Source organism: Zonotrichia albicollis, chromosome 10 (genome assembly GCF_047830755.1).
Source record: "Zonotrichia albicollis isolate bZonAlb1 chromosome 10, bZonAlb1.hap1, whole genome shotgun sequence".
In the NCBI taxonomy this organism is placed as follows: domain Eukaryota; kingdom Metazoa; phylum Chordata; class Aves; order Passeriformes; family Passerellidae; genus Zonotrichia; species Zonotrichia albicollis.
The window spans coordinates 25,369,014-25,381,509 of record NC_133828.1 but is presented as its reverse complement, the minus strand read 5'-3'; the positions used below and the strand labels follow the sequence as shown (position 1 = coordinate 25,381,509).

General features: G+C 37.7%; 1 long non-coding RNA gene across 1 annotated transcript in view; it reads right to left on the bottom strand.

Moving 5' to 3' along the window:
- Nucleotides 1-8,385: 8,385 nt before the first annotated feature.
- The window catches only part of LOC113458887 (uncharacterized), a 59,476-nt gene continuing 55,365 nt past the window's right edge, over nt 8,386-12,496 (bottom strand). The window contains exons 11-13 of the long non-coding RNA XR_012581962.1: nt 12,166-12,368; nt 9,802-9,857; nt 8,386-8,720 (exon numbers count right to left, since the gene is read on the bottom strand). This is a non-coding gene — a long non-coding RNA (uncharacterized LOC113458887). The remainder of the gene's footprint in view (nt 8,721-9,801; nt 9,858-12,165; nt 12,369-12,496) is intronic.

Sequence of the window (12,496 nt, the reverse complement as noted above, 5' to 3'; positions counted from 1 at the left end):
ATGGAAAGCCTGGGAAAGTGATAAACTAGGAGTCCAATCCAGCTCACAGTGCTGCCAGACAAAGGGGTGCTGTGGAATTAAATGGAGACTGGATCAGGCTCTGAATGCCTTGCCTAGAGCAATACAGGAAATATATGGCAGAGTCACTAACAGAACCCAGATCTCTTGATTCAAATTAGACTTTTTGTATCTAACATCTGTGTCTGCTACAACTGAATGTGTCATCACAGCCTGCACAAGCCAGCTTCTAGATTAAAGCTGGCATGATAACTCCTACGCACACTGCAGGAATCACACCCACTTACACATCCCAGGAACATGAGACTTAGCAGAAGTGCAGACCCTCCTGCATTCTCCTCCCTAGTAAAAGCCTGAGAAAATAGGAACCCTTGTACCTTTCCTGAAAGCATATTTTAACAAACATCTCCAGAAGTTTTCAGATATGACAACATGCACTACAACAGTGCTCTGAATCTTCTGATCACTTAGTGGTTTTTGATTTTGTCATCAATGTCAGGAAGCTGGACAAAGGGAATTGCTCCAGCTCCAATCTTCCGCATTATGCCTTAATTAGCAATAATATGGTTCTAACATAATAGAAATTTTGACCTAAAGGAAAAATTCTTTGTCCTCCATCTAGGTATTTTTCCTGAATTCCTTTCTACATGTGGGTTTTTTTGGTAAGATCTAGGCCTGAGGGCAGAGACACGGATGGGACAGTTTGCATTATGATAATAACCAGATGACCTTATTGAGATCAGAGCCTCAGGGTACTGGACTCTGGCAAAAACATAGTAAAAGTTGATCTCTGCACAAAAGAACATGAAGTCTAGATACTCAGGTTCTTTGGTCACTTTGGGATGAAGAGGCTGATTTGTCCACTGTCAGGCTGTAGCCATTGCAAACAACTCACTCTTCATTTTTTGTGCCTCAGCCAATAGCCTTAAACCCAGCAGCATCTTTCTTCTCTACTTTGAATTAATTAAAAGCAGACCCCAGCTTTGTTAATTTTGGTATGTCAGAGTTGTAAAATCTATCAACTGTGGAAGAGAGGACATACCTTTATCTTTCTTTCCCTTAGTTTCCTCTCCTGTTTTCATATCAGACAAACACACACTGGTTCCTTCCTTGGTTGGCTAAATATTGCGAGCATAAACAAGCCAAGCAGAGCTTGCTGGGCAGATGATGGCTACTAGCAGGTGTCAAAGTGAAGGCGTTCCCCTGTGGACACAACCCATCATGGTTGGGCTGATGCCCAGTTCATAGGAGAGAACATGAATCTTCCAAATGGAAAGGGAGATAAATTGCACTAAACACTCTAATGATGATAATGCAGGGAGACAGATGTGGTAGCTGAACGTTCGAATCCCTCCATGCGCTCTTTATTTCTGTTATACTAGCACATCGTGTACTGCTGACTAATGTAAGCCAGATGCACAACCAGAATGTTGCTCGAGTTTATATTCTCAACATCTCCAGATCTGTACATCTTATAGATAGAAACATTTTTCCCTGGCAAATTCACACAAAGGTCATTTTTACGAGCTCATATAAAGAGTGAATTGGAAAGCGCTCACTGGTGTTTCTTTCAGCTGCACCACTTGTGTTAAAGAATTCTTACTGTAAAAACGAGGGCAAGCATAGCTCAGAAATAGGGATTCTGGGCAAGGATTTTTGTTGCCTTGTCCCTTGCGGGCCCACTCACACCTTTGCAAAGAGGGTGCCATTTAAAGGCCTGTAATTTAGAAGTGTTTTGGATCAGCCTTACGTAAATGTAAAAGATATAACGATTTCCCAAGGTGAAAGGCAGCAGAGGAGGAGACAGAGCTCTGCCAAGTGGGGTCAAGTGTGGAGCATACGCAGCGACCACGCAGAACGTTTATACACCTGGTATTGTGCATGCCAGTTGTAAAGGCAGACAGCCAAGATAATGAGCACTGTGAGAATTACCAAGAGCTCCTTTTTGGCCCAGGTTCTTGCTTGTAATTGAAGTGCTATCCTCTACTGATCCTTCAGGTAGCACTGGAATGATTATATCCATGCTTCAAGGGAGAATCAGTCCCTACAGGATAAAAGAAACTTCCTTTACATTACAGCTCTGTGCTAGAAGCAAGCTATGGATGTGACTCATGAGTATTCTTAATAGTTTTTCAAGAAAGTGAAATTCCTAAGTGAGATTTTGATTTTAATTTTGAAAGTGATTTTTATGTGTGCTCCAAGATGACTAGAAAACTATATGAATGCTTACATACATATGTTATTAGAACATATAATGAAATGTACATTAAAGTGTCTTTGTTGCATTTAGTAGAATATATATTTATAAATAGTAATAGGAAAAAATAAATTAAATAATAGCCATCCAGTAGTATTCTCTGTTACTCTGTACTCTCCATCAATTTTAACAATAGGCTATTTATTTTACTTTACCCAGATTCTAATGTATTCACAGACAAGGAATGGTTCTAAGACACCTGTAGTCTTATTCCTGGACAACAGATTTTAGCTTTTTTATATCCTAGTGAGTTCCTTCTCTACAATACTGAATTTTAAGGAATTGGAGGCTACTCTGTGATGTTGAGAATTTGCTTCTATGTCTTCAGTTGCCAGCCTTGAAATATTTTTTATATACTTGAGAAAATAGTCAGACTGAAAAATGAAAGACTGACTTGGAAATCTCATTAAAGTTCATGTAATTGTCACTTGGCTTTCCTTGCCTTCCACACTCTTCATTGTCGTTTTACTTACAATCTGTTTAGGACCAACACTTGCTTTTGCTTTTGCCAGGAGATCTGGGACAATTTTCTGGTTCTTACATAATCAAATTTATTTTTTATTCTATTCATTTTATGGGTATGGGGCATCTGAGTTCAGAAGCATCCTTCAAAAATATCCATTTGGGAAAAACATTCAGAGACTTAGAGAGTAGTAAACCCAGGAAGCGCTGAATATTTAATGGAAAAATCAGAAATATAAGCAAAATAAATATTGGAGCTGCAGAGAATATGCAGGTTTACAGAAAACTACAATGCCAAAATTGTTTGCTGATAGTTCTTTTTTTCTCCCCCTTTTTTTTTTTATTTTTCCCCCTGAAAGTTCAGTGATGGACTATAATGAATGGGAGGAACTGTTGAATAAGTTTGAACTGAAATTAAAAAACAGTAGACCTTTCTGCAAATAAGACACAGTAGAAACCCCCTGTGATCCAACCATTGAAAACCAGACTGAGAAAAGCGCTACACTTGACTGCACAGCTGCAAGGATGAAGCAAACTGGCCTCTGTTTGTTACTGCTGATTTTGGTCTGGGAAGACACATACCTAATGAGTAACATTAAATACATTATTTCTATTAGACTTTTCTATTTCAAAGCACAGAAAAGACCTCCCCTTTCGCTGTCTGTAACTGCTGAAGAGCATTACATAATTAATTTCTCTGTTTATCAGTAAGGCCTCCTTTGATTTACACAAAACAAGTAGTCTGGTAGAATAAAAAAACAAAAACACCACAAACAAACAAAAAATTGAGATAATTTCTACTACTAAATTATACTTTAGCAACTAGTGGAAGTAGACTGGCAAGTCTAATAGAAAAGAATCTTTCATATTGCCTACTATATTTTTGGGTTTTGGTAACAGTAAGAGATAGTTTAACAGAACATTAACATCTGATTTAATGCAGAAAGCTTTTTTGAGAAATAGATACTCAAATTATAGCTGAGAAAACTTTGGTAAAGGAAATTCATCTTTCTCAGAAGAAACAATGTAAAGAAAAATTAGTAGTTGTATAATGTATCACTGCTTCAGAGTTCCTAAGTGGAAGTTAGGCTGGTCTATTAAACTGGCAGCTTATCCTCTTGGAATATACTGTAACCACCTAACTCAGAGGAAAGCACAAGAACATTAAAGAACTGCTTTTGCACCTGTTATATTACACTTTGCATTTTTAATGCTTAGCAGAAGCTGTTGGTGTTTAAAAATCTTCACCAAATGTATCCATGCAGCATGGAAAAAGCTGAAGTCATTAAACTGCATATCATACAACAGAATCATCTTGCATTTAATGACCAGATTTCTGAAGCAATTACTAAATTTGGCCCAAGTGCTGGCCTAGGGGGAAGCCAAGTTTCTCTTCATGGTGAGGAATGAGCCAGCCTGGCGTGCAGTGACTGTGGGTGCCACGGGCAGGGTGCCAGGCAGGCTGTGTGAGCCCAGCCAGGCCCGGGCAGTGCAGGCAGAGCTGTCACCGTGCTGCACCTACAGGTGGTGTCTCCCCTGCCAAGGCCAGCCAGCCTTTCTGCAGGGGGCACAAAGAGCCAGCCTTCCCTCTTCAATTGAATGCCACTGCATTTTCTTCACACAGTCTACATCCTTGAGTGTTTCTCTCATTTTTCCCTTGTGTTCCCATGATAACTCGACACAGAGTAAACATAAAATTTGTTTTTAACTCCAGACAGGCATTTAGTAAATGCCAGAGATAATGAGACAGCGAAAGTTTGGAAAAAAGTAAACAGCAGTCATAGCAGAATTGTGTTAAAGAAATTGGCTCATCTAATCTAAGACAGTAAAATGACCAAGTTCCAGAGCTGAATTCTTCCCAGAAGTAACACCATGACTTTACTCAGGAATCATTACTCAGTAGGATTACAGCTGGAACATTTTCAACCTTAAGGATTCATCTTCAGAAACATCATTCTTGGAGTGCAAAATATCCTGTACCTCCCAGTCCTAGAATAGTTTTCTGTTAATAACTCACATTTCTGCATATCATAAACTTCAATTTACTTGTGAGTCATTCTGCTGTTCAGGAAATATGTAAAATACTAATTTTATGCCACTAAGGGTTAAGAGTCCGAGGAATTAAGCTTTCATTGAAATACAGAATTTCCCTACACACACTTGAAAATCCTGTCTCCAATATCAAAATATTTAGCCTTTTTTTTTGGAAGAAAATTCCATTCAGCCACTTATGGCCTCCCTGCAATGTTGATAACCTACATCCAGAAATACAAGATAAGGTCGTCTCCTACCATGAAGTGGACAGTCCAGTGTAGTGAGAAAAAGAAGTTGTTTTTATTTACTTGCTTAAAAAAACCAAAACAAACCAACAAACAACACCCAAAACCCCCAGAAAACTGGCACGAATTGAAGCATGCGTAGCTGCATGACATGAACGGCTTTGGGGAGCTTTTTCTCTAGGTGTTTTAAACATGCTATGGAAATTTCTTGCCTGGTGAGGTAAAATAATGGATTGACAAAAATACAAACTCTACCTTAGAAGGAATTGCAGTAAAGGAGTGTCTTTGTCCAGAGTGCACTAGAAAAAAACGTAATTTTCATAGTATCCTGATTTTTTTTCTATTTCACAAGAAATCAAACTGAGCAAGAGTGTCCTTTATTCCACTCATAAATGCTGCAAAGAAAACTGACAGTCCTTAGGCTTCTATTTTTCTTTAACACTGATATGAGGTGGTGGTCTTGAATAAATATTTTCATCTGGAAAAACACATTGAGTAATGTTTTTGGCCTCATTTTTGACCTCATTTAAACTTAGATTTTTTTTTTTTTTGAATGTCTGTCATTCTTCTATGATTGTGAAAATGTGGTGCTTCCTTGGATGATCCCTTGGATGCCCACATGGAAATTAGGTTAAAATAACTCACCCCTAAAAGAGATTAATTCAAGAAACTGGAACTATCTGTAGTTTCCATTGCATTCTTCTCAAAGATGCTCTTGCTGCCACTGGTGGTGGTTTTTTGTGCCGGACAGCCAATGTAAGAATTATGAGTTATTGGAAAGCTTTTCTGTATCTATCATGAAACTGTATTTTAATGTTAGTAGCTCAGATCACTAATCTAAGCCTGCCTCCTTGTGTGCCTGCATGCAAATTTGTAGTCAGCACTCCTATTATCAGGTCACTGCTTCTAAGTGTACCCTCACAGACAAAAATGTCTCTTGAGGTAAAAGTAATTTAGTTATGTAGTTCTCCCTATTATTTCAGTCCAAAATGCTCAGCTTAAATAGAGACTGTCAGCTGAGTTGAAATGTTTTTTGCAATATGCACTGATGTGAGACCAGCAGACCTTTTTTCACTAAGATGTCTTAAGTAGACTTGGATGGATCTTTAGTTTTAGCTGTGCTACGACATTTCCTTGAAAGCTCCCTTATCCATAAAAATAAAAAGTAAAAGGGGAGATACTTTTTCTTGTGACTGAAAGACATTTGGCTGTTTGTATTTATGTCCTTCAGTTTAGGGAATAATGAGTGGGAAATACACAGGCCTGATCACCACGTGTTTTCCTACTTGTGTGAAGGTACAAGCTGTGTGCAAAGCACTGACATCTGAGCCTGATGTTAGTGTTTAGCACACAGCTTGTGCCTTCACTCAAGTAAGTAAATAAAATCAGATTCTTCTTACGGATACCCATGTAGCAGTGAGTAAAAGTTGGGTAAACAGATTAAATTCTAAAATAATATGACATTGCATCCATTTGCCTTGAATAAGAATTTTAGTTTAAAGTATTATCAGTTTACTGTAATTCAATCCTTTATCCCTTTACCACGTTTTTATTATGAAAATAAGAATACCTTTCATACACAGAGTGTTAAACAAAGATTTAGTAGGAGGTGTGGAGTGGCTTGGCTGGGAAATCATGTGAATATTATGCACATACATCTCCTGAGTAAACTGCTTAATGTTTCAGTTATTCTACTTCTGAAGAATTCCTGTTGGCAACAGGGCATTGGCCATACATTCACAGTTTTGAGCAGAATCCGTTCTGGATGCTAGCTTGCATCCTGATTTTTATCCAATGACTGCTTTGAAAAGAGGATGTTTTTACATGAGATAGTTCAGCGCTTTAAAAATAATCATGGTTGAAAATACATGAAATTGCAGTAGGTATGCCACATAGAACATGTCAGATAAAGAAAGAGCTCATTTTGACACACAATTTGTGGATATTAGCTAATTTGCACCTATAAACTGTGAATATTTTATTTTGTATTCTGGAGCAGTTGTAACTCCATAATGTTGATTGTAATTTCGTCTTTCACCGCCAGCAGAGGGAGCAGCAGTGACTGAGCTGCACAAACCGTGGGGGTTTAATCCACTCCATCAGCCAAATTCCCTCTGCAAACACTCTGAAAATAGTGCTACCAGCAGCAACCACAGAAAAATGTCTAAGGGTAGGAGTGATTCTCGAATACCTTTAAATATTCATATTTTCTTCAAAATAAACTCTTGTGCATTCCCTGGTTAAATAAAGAGTAGCAACAGCTTTGTGAAAACTACATGGCATACGAGTGGTATTTGGAGTAAGATCAGAGATCTGACTACACAGACCATGGCAGTCACATCTCATAAGCTAAAATCATGCTTCCAAAATGTTTAGCAAACTCTGTTTCTGATTTTGCAACTTAAACCTCAGTTCTGTGGGAAGACAAATTTCAAATATGAAAACTAAAGTTACTCAAAACCTAAGATTTTGAAAGATGTTGGAATACATTTCAAAATTGCCAGTTGTTGCAGTTTACTTTCAGACAGTGTTAAAAGTGTCAGAATCATTAAATCAGTCCTCAACAGACATTTTCTCATTTTCATTCGACCAATCTAGCAGAAAAAAAAAGGAAATTCACAGTTGTTAAAAAAAAAACATGTAAAAGAAGGTTGAATTTAAAGCAGTGTAGCCCATCTCCAGAGCTCTAGGTTTGAACACCTCCTGGGGGAGAAGTAACCCTCTGTTACACAACTCCTAAATGAGTTCTAATACACCAGTGAATATTTTCGTTGGCTTTGATGTTTTACCCATTTCAGTAATCATCTTCACTAAATATGAACACCCATACTATTGTCACTTAAGCTTAGTCTCCCATATTTTCTCCATAGAGCAAAAGCATTTAATAGCAAGGAATTTGAGAGTTAACCAATGTATAGGTCCCACAGACAACATCCTAACAAAGACATTGTAAACCAGATGACAACACTGTGCACAGGAACTCTGTCTTCCTTCAACCTTATCAGCACCTCTGATGGAGGATACTCTGACTACAAACCTGATGTGTTTATAAACACAGCCAAGACAAGCCCAGCAGCTCAGTCCCTGCCAGGGTCATGCCAGTTCAGCTCATCCCAAAACCGAAAGCCTAGCTATCAGCAGCGGCCTGACCTTTACTACATTATTTCTGATGAATGTTAAGCAGTGATAATATTAGGGGAAACGGTAGTTACGGAGACTTCTTATTACAGGGAGAAAAAAGAGCAAGGGTTTTGCTGGGGGTTTTGCAGGAGGAGGATTGAGGGATGTCAGAGTTCTGCGTTCTCCATCACTGGTGTCCCTCACCTGGCTGTAGGAGACAGTGCCTAAGGAAGCACTGCTGCAGGTTGCTCTCAGCCTCTCCCACCTGCTAAGGATCTGGATAGAATGCCTGGCAGGTGGGAGGTGGACACATGCTATCTGAAATGTTCAGAGTCTTGTGAAAGTAAATTGTACTTAGTCACCAAAATTTCATTTATCCACTCTCAGTTTCCTGACATGTCACTGTCACTCTGGAGTCTCTTCTTAGCTATTGGTGCCAAGAATATGAAAAAATTAAATCTTCTTACCTTGGGAGGCTTTACGAAAATGACACACCACTCCTCAAAACCCAGATCAGCATGACCCTCCCAGTTACTTATTTGATTGATGGCAGGGCATTGACCATAGATTTTTTTTTTTAATACCTGCAAAGAAAGAAATTTCATATCTTTCCTCACCAAAAGTATCTCTGATAAAGCTCAGTGTTGCTGCATCCAAACAGCTTATTCAGTGGGCTATGCTGCCATATGGGCTAAACAAAAGTCACAAGGCTTTATTTGTTGTTAAACAAATACAATTTTTAGCCACTTTGAAAAATGGGCAAAGGATGGATTTTAAGTGTAACTGTATAATTTCTTCTGTTTATCACACAATACACAACAGTGCAGTTTGGTTTGCAGCATGTGATATTATTAATTTATACATATTCATGGTAATAACTAATATTAAAATCACTGTCATTAATTTTTGTCATTGGATTCCATGAAAGGGAAAATAAAGCACAGTTTCACTGTATATTTAACACAATCTATTTAAAAAATTTTGTTATATGTGATTCCTCTTGAATTTTTAAAATAATTTTTATAATTTGCTGGAATTGTCTACCATGTAGGAAAAGAACCAACTATTTCAGAACTCAAAAGGATGAGGACCGCTACTAACAGTGCTACTAAGTCGGTAATTGAAGTTCTGTGTATCTCTTTCATATAGCTCTAGTCACTGGATATTAATGAATTATACGGTATTTACCAATGCAGCTAAAAGGGGTCTAATTTGTTGGATCCATAAGATATTTTTGTCTGCATCCAATAAATGTGCCTAACTATCTTTAAAAAATATTGCTTTACAATATTGCTTCCTGATCACTGCGTGTGTCACTACTTAAATCAGAGATATTTTTGCCACTAGTACTAAAGTTTCCACATGCTATAGGTGCATACATACTCATCAGCAACATGATTGTTTACTTTCCTATGGCTTAATTTGCCCAAGTATACAGAAATCTGCTGTAATGTTTTCATTGAAGATGACAAATATGCAATGATACCCTAGGCTGTCTGGTTTCAGCTGTGATCCATAAGGGCATGTGCCATTCAACAACCAATAAAATATGACAGACATATACAGTTCTGTCTGAGCAGGAAAGGAAATTTTATTGCTCAGGTTTTAGTCACACATGCCTTACATAAAGTTGTACAGTCAGATCAGTATTTTATTATTACTTACCATATGTGTTACACCCCGTAGGCATGGAAGAGCAAGCTCAAAAGCATTAACCTTATCTGCAGAAGAAGAAATTACTTCAAATAAGTTTATAGTCAATACAGTCTTTCTTTAGGAACAAAAAAAAAAAAACAACTGGAAACAAATCTACAAAGCTCATAGACTTCAACCACAGAATAAAGGAACCAATATTAGTTTTATCATCTTCTTTCTTAAACACCACATCTCCTCTCACACACTGAAGTAATTCAGTATGGATCACTATAATTCACTATGGATCACTGACATCAATAAGTGCTATCTGTCATCTCCCTATCCACTGAATCCCCCCAAAACTCCTGCTACTGGGGGTCTTGGCTTCACACAGAGAGAACATTGCTAATCTTTTCATAAGGTTTTGTGCATAAGTTTATCAGAACCACTAGGTATGCTGTTCAGGGATAGATCCATGGTGAACAGAGGACTCAGCAGGACACATCTGCACTCTGTTCACACTTCTCGGGTTCCTTGTACAGCTCAGCAGGGGAGGGCAGAGGGAAAGGTGATGATTTTGAGGCACTTCTGCAGTTACAGAAGAATTCCAAAACAAATTCCACTTCTTGTTATTTCAGACTATATGATGATATTTTCTTCAATGCACATGTGAACCAGAATTTATTTTTATGAGGTACTACGGGTGTTTATCTCCACCAGTTGAAGAAGTATGCTAACAGCCTGCAAAGCATTACAGGGGCAGGATGTGAACCTACACAGGCTATGAATTTATAAATGCCAAACGAGTGTAGTAGTAGCAACATGCAATTTGAAGTTCAGAAAGCCAGAAAATCTTACTTTAAAATCAGCTGATGCAAGGTACCAACCTAGTTAGTTTTTGGAAAAACAAGTACTTTTGCAGCACCAGACTGAGGGACTCAATGATCAGTAGGCAATGACCTGACAATGATTGATTCATGATAGAAGAACGGGACAGAAAATAAGTTGTATTTCAGATTCCAGCATGCAACATACCAACACTGAGCAAGGTCTCTGAAAGCAAAGCAAGGAAGCTTGTCAGATTTTCTTTATCTATCAAGACAAACTGAAAAAAAAACCACTACAATATCTTCATTTAAAATGTTCTAGATACTTTTAAGTCTGAGATATTTTTAAGCAACTTTGGCAGAAATAAAGGAAAATTGAAGAAACAGCATCAAGAATACATAAGACATTTATTCTGAATAAAGTTGCTAATCTCAAGCTTCAAATAAACTTATATAGTGTTCACCCAAGCAAAATTTCAGTGCAAGTAATGTAGAAAGCAGAAAAAAAAGTGTGATTTTTCTCTGCAATCACATATTCACAGAGAAGTAGTGTTTTTTCATATGTAACCAATGCTTGGTGACTTTATGGCTGACTATAGAAGTCTGAGGATTACAGAACCATTGCTTGAAGAGTAAACACTTGAATTAGTTGCTGATATTTTTTTCTGATTTTTTTTTTTTTTTTTTAATAACGTGATTTAGGGTTTGTGAGCAGCTACCTATAATAAAAAACAATCCATTTGAAACACTGGAGAGTGCAAGTAGAAGGTGTTAATTATAGCTAAATGCCCAATTCCCCTCCCTCCTCTGGGCTAAACCCTACAGTTTTAGGCTGCTTTCATTTCAGTAACCATTTGATCTTTCCCTGGAGAGGATTTTGTACTATTTCTTTTAATCTTCTCTGCATGCAGCTCAAAACTGGCTTGCTGAACTCAATTTAAGTCAGCGTTTGCGTTTATGAGGAGAGGATCGCAGGGTCTACAACAAACCAAATAAAAATAATGTTTATAAATGTCAGTTAAAGAAAATTGGTGAAGTAAAGTTAGGTGCATATGGGTGCATACATACAAATTTTAGAACAATCCTGTTACTCCCTCTGCTCACTATGATCTGTAGGGAAAACATAATTTAGAAACCTTAGACCTTTGGTAAGCTTTTACTACAGTGTCTTTTCACAACAATAGTGAACAATTAAGCAAGCAATTTAAAAATATTTTGAGAATAAAACCCACTGATGTTTCACTCTATACACGTAAGGATCTTCTGTGACTGTGAGTAATTAACCAGACAGAACAAAGTTAAACAAACACATAAATCTTTGCTGGGTGGACATTCTATGCACTAAATAATGCAACACGGCCACTGTCATCAGATAACGCGCACTGTGCTAAATTCCAGAGAGCCACATTTTGGCACTAGCATCAGTGCCAAACTGACTTACCTTGTGACTTTTACCTCTATGGATCAAGTCTCCAGAAATCAAAATGGCTCAAACTAGATGGGGTTTACCTTAAGGTAAAAGCAGGTCATGCAGTCAGCTAAAAAATTGCAACATGTGTTTACCCACCTCAAAATATTGCTCCATATCTCATTCCTTTTGTAAGAATGTTTATAAATCCACAAGACTTATTTTTCACATCCATTGCTTTAATAAAGTTCCAAAGAGACATTCATTTCCCAACTTCCTGCTAGCACTGCAATAGGTAAATATGCTGCTGGTGCTAGCCAGAGTCATGTCCACAGTTGGGTTCAAGCAAAGTGACAAATCAGCTGCAAGATCCAAATGCACACAGGAGAAGTTACAGAAATATCCTAATTATGCTTACAACAGAAAAATATACTGACAGAAGTACTGAATAAATATTTCACAAACAAAGGAAAAATCAATATACAAGGAA